The 15,791-nt window shown below is 38.1% G+C and overlaps 1 protein-coding gene across 1 annotated transcript in view; it reads left to right on the top strand.

The window, feature by feature from the left end:
- Window positions 1-15,791, top strand: part of BCO2 (beta-carotene oxygenase 2) — a 72,912-nt gene that overhangs the window by 26,035 nt on the left and 31,086 nt on the right. The gene's annotated exons all lie outside the window — the stretch shown is intronic.

The following is a 15,791-nucleotide window of genomic DNA, read 5'->3' as shown; positions in this document are numbered from 1 at the left end:
TGTGTGGCTTTTGTCCTAGGCTCTGGTTGGTGTGTCTCCAAAAACAAAGATGAACCTGATAGCCTGATAGCCTTGTCCGCCCCTGCAGTAGACAGTCCTGAGCTAGATGCACCAATGGCCTGACTACCTGTTTAAGGTAGCTTTCTTAGGTTCCTTCCTATCTTTCTGGACTTCCTTTTTATTAATTGCTTATATAAATATGAACATTTATAAATTGTGAAAATATTAATATAAAAATAGTATTTTGATATGGCAGTAAATTTATGTAAAAAGAATTAAGGAATAAATGGGAGGTCAGGTATAAAAGATAATGAGATTTTTATTTTTATTGTAACATGAAATTGCAATCACAAATTTATGTCATAATTTTTATCTTATTTACAGATTGTGTAAATTTTATTTTCTTTCCTTTTCCCTCCCCTCTTAACTTGTACCCCTTTTCAGTATTGTTTTTATTTTGGTATGTAATAAGCATGGAAATAAGCATGGGAAAAAATATTTAAAAATGAGAAAGAAATGTTTTAAATAACTCAATAAATATAACTACAAAGACATGATTTGGGGTTGCACAATTATGGCCCCTTCAATCTTTTCTCTTTATTCCAAGAATCAAGAATGCTCACATCTCATTTGTCTTTGTAATATATAGAATCATGAGTAGCTTATTTCTCAACAGTGGCGATGGAGCTGATGCCTCTCGGACCAGGAAAACCTGTGCACTCTGTCCATGCTCAGTGAAGCTTTTTATTTGCTCCTGAGTTGTGCTCTGGCATTGAATGTAGGTTCTGGCTGTGTCTGCCTGGGATTGAGCCTTGGCTCCAAGTCCTTCACTTCAGAAGTCGGCATTTCGGGCTGTGTGGATCTTTGATAGTCCTTTAGTTCCCATTTTGACTCTTAAAACATTAACAACATTCCCTTTCTTCCCACTTTACTACAGAAAGCGTGCATGCCCTTAACTGTGCATGAAGAGTTCCTAATCACAACAAACTTTTCAAGATGATTAAAAACCTCCATAGTTCTTTAGCTTAACTACCTTGACAGGCAATCTAATTTAATTTTAATCAGTTTAAATAACTCAATTCACAAATGCCCAGCCGGAATAAGATACCAAACTAGATGAGCACTTGGTCTAATTCAGCAGGGCTGTTTTATTTAACAACAAAAATATTATCAAACTGTTATGCATATTTAAATGGAGACATTTACTGATGGTTGGTTCTCTGAGCATCAATAAGGAGTTCGATGTGAACAATTATGTTGCTGTTCACTTGTTCAGTTGTGTCCAACTCTTCGTGACCCCATGGACCAGAGCATGCCAGGCACGCCTATCTTTCACTGCCTCCCGCAGTTTGGCCAAACTCATGCTACTCGCTTCAAGAACACTGTCCAACCATCTCATCCTCCATCGTCCCCTTCTCCTTGTGCCCTCCATCTTTCCCAACATCAGGGTCTTTTCCAGGGAGTCTTCCCTTCTCATGAGGTGGCCAAAGTACTTGAGCCTCAACATCAGGATCTGTCCTTCCAGTGAGCACTCAGGGCTGATTTCTTTAAGGATGGATAAGTTTGATCTTTTTGCAGTCCATGGGACTCTCAAGAGTCTCCTCCAGCACCATAATTCAAAAGCATCAATTCTTCGGCGATCAGTCTTCTTTATGGTCCAGCTCTCACTTCCATACATTACTACTGGGAAAACCATAGCTTTAACTATATGGACCTTTGTCGGCAAGGTGATGTCTCTGCTTTTTAAGATGCTGTCTAGGTTTGTCATTGCTTCCCTCCCAAGAAGCAGGCGTCTTTTAATTTCGTGACTGCTGTCACCATCAGCAGTGATCATGGAGCCCAAGAAAGTAAAATCTCTCACTGCCTCTATTTCTTCCCCTTCTATTTGCCAGGAGGTGATGGGACCAGTGGCCATGATCTTAGTTTTTTTGATGTTGAGCTTCAGACCATATTTTGCACTCTCCTCTTTCACCCTCATTATAAATTCCATTAAAAACAAACAAACTGTGCAATTTCATGAGAGAAAGTAAGACTGGGAATGTACTGCTCCCAAAAGGCCACAGGTGAATAACATGCCCATTTGTTTGCCTTCGGGGAAAACTGGAGTTTGTATTTATGTCTCTTAACATAAATGCCCAGACTTTTCTACTTCTTTATCTAGCTTTGGAATTCAAACCATGCTTCTTAAAAGAACAAGGAACTGTAATTATTTCCCTTTTAAAATATTTAAATTTTTGAGTATTTTCTTGGAGTTCCATTGAGGCAGGCTATTCATGTAAATAAATGATTAAAGTAAGAGGTGTCAGTTTGCTCAGCTGCTTGTTTTGGTAGTCTAATCTGTTTTAGCATACCCCATTCACTTTTCATAAGTGATGAAAATAATAGTTAATAGCACAGTCCTAACCATGTCTACTCAAAAGTAAGTCCCACTGAATTCACTGTGGTTTATTCCCAGGTAACATGGGTAGTATTGCAGCCTAGGTGCTGAGGAGTTAGGTATTTGCTCAAAGGATATGCCAAAATTGTGTTCGTGATGGCAATTGGATATGCTAAATAGGTTAGAGTAGAATGTCAGTCTAAGTCATTTTGTACCACTGCTGTCGGTGTGATTATGTTTCAATACTACACATTGTGTCGTGGAGGAAATATTACCGGAATAAAAGGTTCAGCGTCCTAACAAGGAACTGAAAGGAGGAGAGGAAGTAGCTGGTTTTGTGGGTGTTAGCAGTGCCCGCAGTCTGTTCAGGAAGTATCAGTACAGTATGTTGTGGGCAGCAATGGTGTGAGAGAACTGCATTTGCAGAGTGGAACAGTGATTCATAAGAATTAGGATGTGGGAACCTTGCACTCACTCCCTTGACTTACTGATATGTACCTGTATATTTAAAACGTGTAATCAAATCACTGGTCTGTCTCTAGGCCACTGAAAAAACTTGACTCTAAGATTCCTGTGTTTCCAGGAGACTCCCTATTGAAATCAATTTAGTATTGATTACAATAACAGTTGATGCCAGATATTCTGCTCATTTGTTGGAAACTTTAATTTTCCTTCAGTATTTTCATTTACTGTTATAATTACCAGTATATTGGCCCTGCCTCTTAGCTGGACACTTTTTCCACAGTTTTGTAAAATGGCAAAATATCCAGCTTAGAGACTGTTTAAAATCCATTTGAAAGCATCTTTAATGGCAGGGAGACTGTTTTACCACTGTATTAAGTTTTCAAATTAGTTTAAAATACTGCTTTCATATTCAAGTCTCAATAAGCACCATTTACCATTGGTTGGAAGTGTCTGAATCATATGAAGTGTCTTAATTTTTCTTCGGGGCCTTCTAGCGGAGAATTCGGCCGCAGTATGAGTTTGCAGGGTTTTATTATTATTTATTAAATTTATATACAGTTTCTGCCATTCACTCTCATTTTCTTTCTAGACGCAAATCTTTTTACATAACTTTATTAACTACATTCTCATGTTCTTGGAAGCCCAATCTTAAATGCCACTTACACACAACTTGCTATGGTAGTACAGTTAACAAATAGCATGATGGTACTGATTTGTCACAGTTATGTTACAATATATGCTATCCGTACATATGTTACCGCAAGGAATCCTTTGCAACATCCGTCTGTAAACATTCTGTTCCTCAAGTGTGCATTGGAATGCAACCTGAAATAATAACGGTAAAACCAACTTCAAAGAAATTAAATTAAAGCAATTTCAAATGCAGTTATTACAAATTACACTTGGGCAGAGACTGTTATGTATTGAAGTTCTCACCCTAGGCCACTAGGGGTGTGTTTATATAGTTCATGCTGCTGCAGTTTTCACTCAGGTCCGCACATGCAAATGAGGGATTGAAAGTGACGTTGGGTAACTACAGAAAGTTGTTACTGTTGCTTGTAGCTGAGTTCTATATGAGCAGGCTGCTGAGCCCTTCAGTGCAGTTCTGTTCCAGCCTGAGAATAAACAGAGCTGCTTGAAGAATCACTGTGTCATCTGCTATGTCCACCCACTATTTAATAGAAACTAATTCAAAGAAGTATCAGATGTAATGAGATTCTAAGATAAAGTATAAATTTCCAAGTAGAAAGAGATTAATGGAGAATAGTGTTTCAGCTGGACACTATCAGGCGATATATATTTGGAGAAAAATATAACTATGATGTTGGCTTGAGTGGAAAAACCACAAAAACTCCAGATGACCATTGCTGGAGCTATGATGTTGGTCTGGGTCAGTCAGTACTTGAATGAGGAACCGCCTGGAAGCTCCATGTACATTGTTTGAAAACAAATACAATGAATTGACAGCAGCACTGAAATGACGCAGACTGTCCTCCTTATGACAATCAAAAGGCAGAAACAACCATTCTGGGCCCCAATACTTCCTTTTATCTTACTTTTAAGAACCACCACTCTACTCTCTCTGGAATGTATCTTATGGAGATTTACCTCCCAAAGGTCACCCGTCATCAAACCCATAACCACATATTTTGTTTTACATCTATCTAGCCTTATTTACTTATAACCTGTGAGATTACGCCTTTAACCACATCCTTTAACCATAGTTTGGGGAAATTGTTTGGCACATCTTTGAACACTTCTCTGCAGAATCTGATGTTTTCCTATCCCTCATATGCCTACCATTTTATATATCTTCTCCATTTTGAAAGCAAATCAAAGAAGCAGACCCTAGAAAACTGAACTGGGTTTATTTATTTATCTAGGATTTATTTTTGTCCTGTTCTTCAGTCAAAAAAGGCTCCCAGAGCATATCACTGATAAGCTAGTCCCTGCTCGCAGGCTTACAATTTAAAAGATGTGACACAAAAGGAAGGGTTATTGGGAGGGAGGAAGAAAAAAGCAAGTTCTTAATTAGCTATATTGCCTACCCAACCCTTTCTGCTACTTGGATGTGAAGGGACAGCAGCTGTGGGACACTCTTTAGATTTATGAGATAGTGAAGGAGAACCCCACCCCTGTAACTGTCATTTTCTGCAAAGGGACAATATTAAGAGTGGAAGAGAAAAACAGATAAGAGGACCTAACTTTGAGTTAACCAGCCTCATATAACCAACATGCTTAAGTCTAATTAAGGCATGAATGAGTTAATACCATAGAGCAAGCTGTCCTGCCAGGCTTAGCTATGTCCACTTCCCTTACCTTGGGAGGAAATGGGTAATCAAGCCTATTGTTCATCCCCCAACCAACCTTGCGCACAGCATGTAAAGAGGCTAAGCTGGTTGCTCGTTTAGCTGCATGGCTCTCACAAACCACTCTTGAGTTCATTTACCAATAATTTTGGAACTCTCATCACTGTAACAGCCAAGTTTTACTGCCTGTGCAAGTTTTTCTGAATGATGTATGGAAAAGCACATGAATCTGACCGACAGAGAGTTTGTAAGTAAACCATTTGTAACTTACCAAACATTTGGTCTTTCTCCATGCTAGGGGAAGAGGGAAGTTTTGGAACTCATAAAGGCATATTTTAAAGATCTAATAGCCTATATTTCCACACTTTACTTTGCTGCATACTGTATTTTGTGATTTTAAATCTCTGCTGGGGTCCTCTCACCAAAGTGTACGTCTATGCTGCTTTCCATTCACATGAATCCCAAAGTGCCTTACAAACAATAAATAACAAAACACCACAAGTACAGCATAAATCATATAATTAACAAAATGTCAATAAAACAATTACAATCTATAAAACACTATTAGCAAAGCAGCAACTAAGAAACAGGCTAAACATCACAATTACAGCATAAGGATACAAATGTTTAAAATGAATAATTAGTTTTCACTTACAAAGACTGTACATTTAGGTTACTAATAAGACAATGTTTTCAGCCATTAGAGATCTAAGCTTTTGGAATAGTTTCCTTGGCATATTGATAGGAAGGAGAAAAATGCAATTGGAATAATATTTTTAGACCAGTGACTAGTGTTACTTTCAAATTCTAAGAGAGGGACAGCTATAATGTTTTTGTGCAACAATTCTGCTAAAATGTGTCATGTGTACAACAATTCTCTGTTTAACAAATATATTTTAATTGTTTAACAATAGTAATGATGTCATACATGCTGGTAGAAAAAAACATTAGGCAACATTTTAAACTAAGAAATATTCCTGTAGCGTTAGCCTATACTTCTGCCTTCTGTCATTTCCTCTTCTTCTGACTCATTTGTTTCTGGAATGATTTTTTAAAATTTCTATTTGTTTAATCAGCTGAATGCTTGGTAACATGCCACAAAAGCACACCCTCCATCTCCGTATGGGTTATTCTGCAATAATTGACAAATAAATCCCTTACTTGCAATAGTTAGCAATGCAGGTAAGGTTTCCCCACCCAATAAGCATATAGAAACATGCTGAGTCGCCATTTTTTGTTACAACACTGATGATAATGCAGCCTAGAATTGCATTAGCTTTGTCCATGACTTTCAGTGTATGACTAAGATAGCAGACAACGCTTTGTGTGCTCAAGGCAATTAAATGTGTAGGATAAAGGGAGACCTGGGCTGGCTCTCAATTTTTTCCATACTTCATAAACAGGTATATAATTCAAAAGGGACTCAAACCAGTTTAGTGGAATAGAAAGAGAGTGACTGTAAGAAAAGGAAAAGAAGAAAAGGAGAAATATGAAGTTAACATCTTTCTAGGAATTTTATGTATAGAATATTCAAATTATGGTTTGTACTCCTTAAATAATGTTGTGTATTTGATAAATTTCTTTTCAATTTCTTTTGTTTTTGTTTTTTAAATCTCTAAAATTTTCTTTTATGTATTTTTTCCTTTTTTCTGTTTAGTATATGTGGTTTAGGATCAACTTATTCTTTTCTTCTGTCAATTTTAAAAATGCAATAAAGATGAATAATAATAATAATTCAAAAATATAATTCAAAAGCAGCACCCGAAAGCTTGCCCCAAATAAGACCCCTTTAAAGGCAGTTCACCCCGTTATTCCACTCCGACTTTGCCTCCCACCAGACTGAGGGGGAAAGGCAAGACAACGTCTTCCCGCCAAAACGGCCAAAGGAGGACTCCCACCTCGCCCAGCCCATTCCCTGCGTCTCAAGGCAGGAAGCAAGGGAGCAGCAATGGCTCCTTCCACTTCTTCCATCATCACCAGCACCCTGAGGGAGGTGCAGGGTGCTGTGAGGGGGGGAAAGGCGGCACATTCATATATGGGGTGTGGGAACTGTGGAACCAAAACACACACATACATATGGAGATGCTGAATGTTAAAGGGCGTCCATTGCGGGATGTTTAGATTTACTAATCCCCCACACACCCATAACTCTTTCCATGTGGGTGAGGGATTAATTTGTCCCTGGTGTTTGGAGCTCCAAGCAATATTTGGTGCTGGTGCTTTAAAACAGGGTCCTTTATTGTGTGTGGAGTTGGAGCTCAATTTCTGTCGCTGCTGCTGCTGTGTTATAAATCTGTTAAGCGAACGAGGAACAGCTTAATGAAAATAAATGGTTTCCTTTAAAATAAAAGGCATCTAGTCCTTGTATTCCCTTCTCACCCCTTTGTCAGGGTTTGCTGTGTGTGGTAATAATGGTTCTGATAAAGCTGGCAAAAAACAAACCAACCCTCAGTGTCCTGCTCTAAATGTGAGACAGGCTACAACTCCATACTCATTTACCTGGGAGTAAGTCCCTTTGCACTTAGTGTGGCATAGTACTGAAGTGATAACATAGATGACTGTTTTGTATGCCTGCAATGCTAAGCACATTTATTAGGGAGAGAGCCTTACTGAGCTTAATAAGATTTATAGCATATCTTATTATTTCTTTCACAATATTCCTATACTGCTTGATGGTTGTAAACTCTTCCAGCAGTTTGTGATGAAATCAACATAATGTAAACGATGTGTTTGCTTATGATTGGCAAGGGTGTGTGAGAAACAAAACTTCTAAAAACAAAATTGCTAATGCTGGAGTATAGCCAGCATTTTGAGAATTTGCCTCAACAATTACACATGAAAATATGGACAATGCTTGGCTTCTGGTTCCACTCTGCCTTAATGGAGGCAGCCCCTGGGGGAATATTGTTGGTGGAGGAAAAACAAGGATGATTGAAGGTAATTATCCTGGCTCTCGCTCTGGCATGGAAGGCGGGAGGCAGGGAGGCTCTGAGTGCAAAAGCACTTCTCCTGCCAAAAACCCTCCAACGTTGCCATTAAAAAGCAGAGGTTCTCCTGCTAATTAGAGTTTAATTTGGACCAAAGTACAGGCACGTGCTAGAAGAGATGAGATCACAAACTGTGGAACAAACCAGTTGCAGGGAGTTTAAGGTTTGAACTTGAGAGGCGGCTTCATTCGGTGCAAAAGACGATTGGGGAGAGGGGAGCCTACGGTTTCTTTATTTAAAGTTTTCTTCTCAACATTTGATTTGGCAACCCTCCTCTGAATGTTAGTTCAAATTATATTTGTACAAGTGAGGATGGAAGAAACTGGATTATAAATATGGAATATTTGAGTTCCCCACTTGCAGTTTTAAAAATCATTTAATATGTCAACATGAATAGAAGTAGTTAATATTGCAGTTATTGTATATGGGATGTCCGGAATGTAATTGAAACTAAAAAGATTTTGGAACGCAGAAATAAAGAAAACCATCAAACCATTATATCTAGCATGCGGGGCCCCCCACTTTATCTAAACTACGTACTGTAATTCAGTATTTGAATGATTGGTATTAATAATTGTATTATAAATTGGTATTGTTATAATGAGACTATTATTGGATTGTAATTGAAAACTAATAAAATTTATTCAAAAAGTAAAAAAGAGAGAATACGGAGAATGCTTTTGCTTTGTTGCATTGAATCCGAAGCAACAGGAATCAACTAGCTACTGAAAACATTTCATCTGGCAAGGCATATAAGTGCCTTTCACATGTTCACCAGAAGGCACTTACAAAGGGGGAAGGGGATTGCACCCAGGGGCATAGGAAAGGGGGGGCGGAGGGGTGGGTTGACCCATGTACCATCATGGAGGGGAGTGACAAATTATCAAGGAACATTTACTGCCCTACTAGGGCGGTTCATAAAAAACTTTTTTTTTTTTTAATGCCTGCTCCAAAGGTCTTATCTTACTACACTAGGGATTATATAGCTATATATGGAATTTCATGCATATCAGTTAATATCTTTTTTATTACTTTATTGACAATTTTGCAAATACAAAAAAGAAAGAGGGGGGGAAATCAGCAAATGCTTTGATCCTGTATCTCCCCCCTATCATGATTCCTTTAATATTTTAATCTTCCCTTATATTCCTTAGTAAAATTTCTAAAACAATTATGAAAAGTAGCGGTGACAAGGGGCACCCTTGTCTTGTTCCTTTGGATATACCGGTACTTATATTTTCTGTAAGCATACCATTTATTATTAAATTAGCATTTTGATTTTCATAAATGGTCCCAATCGCCCTTTCAAACTTGTCTCCAGTATTTAATTTACTTAAAACTTTTACTATAAATATCCAGGACACATTGTCAAATGCCTTTTTGGCGTCTATAGACATTATAGCCGCTTGTTTACCTCTTTCATTTTCCAAACATTCTAAGATGTTTATTATATTTTCCTTTGCTTGCCTTCCCTTCACAAACCCCACTTGATCTTTATGTATTATATCTTCTAATATTGTACTTAATCTTTTAGCCAATATTTTAGCAAAATTTTTATAATCGCAATTTAATAACAATATTGGTCTATAATTAGTTGGCAGTTCCAAATCAACATTTTGTTTTGGAAGGAGTGTTATCAGCGCCTCTTTCCATGTTGCTGGCATAGTTCCCTTCATGAGGATTTTATTCATCAAATCTTTTAGTGGCATTACTATAATTTCCTCTAGACATTTATAAAATTCAATTGGGAACCCATCAGGTCCGGGTGCTTTTTCTTTCATCTCCTGTCCTGTATTGCTTCCTTTATTTCTAATATAGTGATTTCATCATTTAATAATTTTGTTTTCTCTATTGGGATTTGAGGTAATTTATATATTTTTTAGAAATTTATCAGAATCTCTTGAGCCAGTATCTCTTCTTTTTAATATAAAAATTTGTAAAAAATTTCAAAGGCCTTCATAATTTCTTTTGTCTTATCTATGACTTTCCCTTCTATTCTTATTTTATTTATTAATCTCTCACTTTGTTTCTTTTTCATTTGCCAGGCTAATAACTTCAATTCAATGGAGCAGGGTCAAGATATTAACTGATATGGATGAAATTTCAGATATAGCTATATAATCCCTAGTTTAGTAAGATAAGACCTTTGGAGCAGGCATATTTTAAATTTTTTTTTAAAAAAATGAACTGCGCTACCCTCCTCTGGGCTTCCTGGGTCCTGGAAAGTTAGCCTATGTGAAGAAAATGAGACTAGGCCGAGTGGATTAGGCCTTGCCTTACCTTCGCCCCACCCCCTGACCACAGCCGATTGGCCAGCTGGGTTGGGGGTGGGGCAAAGCAAAGCAAGGCCGAATCTACTCGGCCTAGTCTCATTTTCTTCACATAGACCGACTTTCCGGGCTGCCGGGGAAGCCTGCCAAGGCCACTGCCTGTCCTGCACACCCCCTTCGGGCCCCAATCCCCCTCCGAAAAGCTTCTACTGCTCCCGAAAGTGGAGTGTGTGGGACAATGGCAGCGCTGCTGCTCTGTTTTGCCCACGTCCCTTTTGCTCCCAGCTGCCCCTGCATGAAGGGAGGATCCCCCCTCTCTCAGCCACCCCCTGCCAGTCTCCCCTGCATGAAGCTAGGACCCCCCCAAAGTAGTTGTGTAATTAAAAGAAGTTGAGAAAAATCAGCAAAGCAATTCTGTGGCTAATTGAACAATTCCTTTAAATAGGGTCTTATTAATGAAGTTCACACTTTTGACAACCAGTCTGATGCTTTTGTCCATGGGGCTCTGGTCCATGGGGTCATGAAGAGTTGGATACGAGTAAATGACTAAACAACTGATGCTTTTGCAGAAAAACATTCCTAACACACAAAGATCGTAACCGGCTGAAAAGTAATCACAATTCTCATCAATTGCACATATAAACAAGTGTAATATAAATCTCAAACATAATAGGTACAACCATTCAACTGTAAATATATGCCATCAACATGTGTCCATAAGTATCATGGGATCCACATATTACAGATCAAGGTCCCAAGGCAGACAAAAATAAAGCATGGATGTAATAATTATTATAGTCTTGCCAGTCTGCAACATGAAAGTTGCCTCAGAAGGGTGTGATGCAGGTCGTACTGGTTGGCGATGGCTCTGTAGTTACGCCACTCCAAAAGATACAGATGAAGTTGCCACGAAGAAAAAGACAAACAAAGTAATTCTGTAGTAATGCCACTCCAAAATTAGATGAAAAAGGCCACGAAGAAAACGTCAAACAAAGAGGGACAAGGTTACCCGGGTTACAGTCCTTGTTTCGCCTAAATTAGGCTTCATCAGCAATAAATACGCTGTATAAAGAAGTACAAAATCAGTTTCTTAACCCAAATATCTGCTATCAACCCACAAAATAAACGTTGTTATACATACCACTCGAAGTGAATGCGTAAACACAGAACAACAGGAATAAAAATTAGGCTTCTTCAGCAACAAATACGCTGTATGATGTCAAATAAATACAAAATCAGTATCTTAAACCAAAATGTATGTTATCAACCTGCCAAATAAATGCTGTTATACATACCACTCGAAGTGAATGCGCAAACACAGAACAACAGGAGTATAGAGGGTGGAACAAACATATCAAGTAAGGCTAACTATATATATAGGTATACAACCAAGAGTTACAGGTGTTACTAATTAGGATTCTTCTAGAAAGCCCTTAAAGGGACAGACAAAAATACTGTTAGTTAAGTTGAAAATTTAAAATGTTTCAAAATTAAAGACCAGGAATGTACATAGAACAAGTATCAGACTCAAAAAAAGCGATGAAGGAGAAGAGACGAGATCTGGATTATAAAATCCTGCACTTTGGAACTGCCTGCCTATTGCAACAAAGCACATGCCTTTGCTAGACTCTATTTGGGCACCTGCTAAAAGCATTCTTCTTTAGGCAAGCATACCTAGATGCTTAGGAAGTTGAAGTAATTTTAATCTTAATAATTTAGCTTTTGTATGTTTTAAAGTAGGATTGTTAATTTTTATTGATTTTACTGCTGTGATGTTCTTTTGCTTTTTGTTTTGGTAAACCACTTTGCAGGTTTTTTAAAATAAATTTTATTAAATAAATAAATAAACAATAAATATAAATAAAATAACACAAGCCAAAACACACTCCATCCTGTAGATTTAAGTATCTGTCCATAGTTACCTACTTGTTATCAGAGGCCGAGAATCCACATTCCTTTGTAAGAAAATATGAAATAACGTAAAACCATTTTTGCAGGAAAACAAAAGAATGTTTGTGTGTGGGGGGGGGGGTGACAAGAAATTTTCTGCACCGGGTCCCACCTGACCTTCCTATGCCTCTTATTGCACCCACTCATGGTCACAAACTCCACCCTGACAACCCATTTGAAACAGCATATTCTTATACAAATTAGGTCCATAGGCTGGTTCCATCTGCTGGATCATATAATTGCAGAGTTGGAAGGGATGAGTAATCTCATCCAAATCCCCTGCGATGCAGGAATCTCAGCTAAAGCATCCATAACAGATGGCCATCCAACCTCTGCTTAAAAACCTCCAAGGAAGGAGAGTCTACAATTTCCTGAGGGAGACTGATCTGAGACATTGCCTGTGCAGAGTTTCATTGATCCCATCGATCAGCGGTTAGCAAACTTTTTCAGCAGGGGGCTGGTCCACTGTCCCTCAGACCTTGTGGGGGGCCAGACTATATTTTGAAAATAAAAATAAAAATTAATGAATTCCTATGCCCCACAAATAACTCAGAGATGCATTTTAAATAAAAGCACACATTCTACTAATGTGAAAACATCAGGCAGGCCCTACAGTTCCCTCATTGCAAGAAGCAAAGCTACAGGAAACCAGGCAGAGGGCCTTCTCGCTAGTGGCGTCCGCCCTGTGGAACACCCTCCCAACATTTAGAAAATACCTGAAGGCAGCCCTGTTTAGGGAAGTTTTTAATCTGTGACATTTTAATGTATTTCAACATTTGTTGGAAGCCGCCCAGGGTGCCTGGGGAAGCCCAGCCAGATGGGCGGGGTACAAATAATAAATTCTTCTTCTTCTTCTTCTTCTTCTTCTTCTTCTTCTTCTTCTTCTTCTTCTTCTTCTTCTTCTTCCAAATAACCCAGAGATGCATTTTAAATAAAAGGACACATTCTTCTCATGTAAAAACACGCTGATTCCCAGACCATCCGCAGACTGTATTTAGAAGGTGATTGGGCCGGATCCGGCCCCCGGTGCCTTAGTTTACCTACATGCCATAGATCAGTGTTTTTCAACCACTGTTCCGCGGCACACTAGTGTGCCGCGAGATGTTGCCTGGTGTGCCGTGGGAAAATTACTTTATATATAGTCAATATAGGCACAGAGTTAATTTTTTTAACATTTTCTAACGGTGGTGTGCCTCGTGATTTTTTTCATGAAACAAGTGTGCCTTTGCCCAAAAAAGGTTGAAAAACACTGCCATAGATGAAGTGACTTGTGGATTGAACATTCATTATATATATATATATATATATATATATATATATATATATATATATATATATAATTATTAAAGATTTTCTTGGTTTACAAAGGTAATGCAATGTCTCTCTCGTATTTTCGGTTGTTGTTGTTGAGACATTAGGAAGAGAAGGGGGAGAGAGGTGGTTGGGATGGGGTGATGGGTGGGGTAGGGCGACGATGTTTCTGTTTTACTTAATATGTGTAGGGTTTGGTGTCAGCGTTGTCTGTGCAGGTTCTCTGTTGTTCGCTTGTGCTCCTTTGGTGGTGAGAGAGGTTGGGGTTGGCGTGGGGCGTGATTGTTCTTTTGTGGTTGGCTGTGGTGTTCTTCGGTCTCCTGTGTGAGTGGGGTGGGTGGGTGTTTTTGGTCAGGTTAGCCATATTGATTTGTATGCTGTCGGTAGATTTTTGCCATTGTCTTGTTGGGCTGTGTGTGTGATGAAGGGGGACCATTTGTTTGCAGACAGATAGTGCAACATTGGTTATTTATTGAATATTCATTCTAATTTGTTTGTGGGGAGGATAGATGATTGCATCAAAGCAAGTGTTACCTCATGCTTCCCAAGGCATTTCCCTGTCACTTGTGCAAGACCTTATACAGTAAATCAATCATAATTGTGCAGCTTGAACTTGCCAGTACATGATTGAATCTCACTGGAAAATAACAGCAGCCTGAGAACTCCATGGGTACAGTACATATGTGGGCTTCTTCACACTCCTGCCAAATGGCTGTAAACGTGGGAGGGAGCAGGGCCAACAGCTTTACCAGCACATTCTATCTTGCACACAATCTTTGAACATATGAAATATTATGTAGTATTTACAACTAAATAAAGCTGGATTTACTCATCCTCTCAGTACTGATGGCCAAGTTTCATAATTAGTACTGTTTCAGTCTTTTCTTACAAAGTCACTGTTCCCCCCCCCCTCTGTTTTCATCTCCAACGTTTTTGGAAACAATATTATTGCCAGTGGGGGCTGCGAAGTCCTAGGAAGCAACTTTGTAATGGTGCCATTCATGTAAAAGATTAATTGTTGCCCATATGCAGACTTTGGGATTGCTCACATGTAGGTATGGATAATCCCTTTAAAATTATTTTTCAGTTCTTATCATGCCAAATTATTTTGTTACCATTTTCTGAAACTTTGGAGTCATTTTTTTCAACAGTGAGGATAGCATCGTGATCTTACTCTGCAGCTACATTGCTTTTCTGATATGCTTTTCTCTTGCAGCACTAGCACAAGGAAAAGAAGTTTGTTTTGCAAATGTAACACTATCTTTTTACCAGGTAACAATGACAAGTAACCTAATAAAGTCTAGTGAAAATAGAATTATATGTAGAGAGGAAGCAACGGTAAGCAGTTTTAGTTTAATTAAAAATATTACAATTTCTGTTTTGGTTCTTTTTAAGAAAGCCTATATAGCCACATATTATGAGGTGTGTGAGAAAAACTGTGTGTACAGTTCTGCAGGGCTAAAAGCTTTCTGTTGGCAGAATGAATCTCCAGAAAATTCACAGTTGCCTTCTTTTGAAAAAATGGATTTGTCTCTGGAAGCTCTGAGGCAGTTCACAAAACTGAAGCTCTGGAAGAAGTTTTAAATGGTGGTGACCTTAACAGTACTGTATATCAACCACTCAAAAATTTCACTTAATTAACATTGGCACCCACCTTTTTAAAATTAAAAATAATATCTATATTAACAGATACAAGCAAAGAAATACTTATTCTGTTATCAAAATATGCTCATATTTTAAGGCAAGTGCACTATTTTATTAATTTATTTCGTTTCTAGCAGCCAGCCTTTCTAACAAATATTCAGCTAAATTGTTGATATTTTCAAATTTCTATTTGTGTCATTTTTACTTATTAAAAAGATGAACTATTATTTTGCTTGTGCATATTTACCACACCTATCTGTCCCTAAATAAAATCATGCTTATGTTACTAATCTTCAGAAATCAGGGACATTATTTTACACATTGTGTAAAGATAAGATATTAAGCAACAAGATTCTATCTGTCAACAATTGCTGGTATATCCTAGACCAAACTAAATGTAACACCTGTTTTTCATTTTACTGAGAATTATACTTCCACTTTTCCTTCCATAATCTGCTTTCCTGTTGGATTAGAGGGT

The sequence above is a fragment of the Lacerta agilis genome, chromosome 15, assembly GCF_009819535.1.
Source record: "Lacerta agilis isolate rLacAgi1 chromosome 15, rLacAgi1.pri, whole genome shotgun sequence".
Lineage (NCBI taxonomy): Eukaryota > Metazoa > Chordata > Lepidosauria > Squamata > Lacertidae > Lacerta > Lacerta agilis.
Note: the sequence above shows the minus strand (reverse complement) of the source record. Positions and strands in the feature narration are given on the sequence as shown.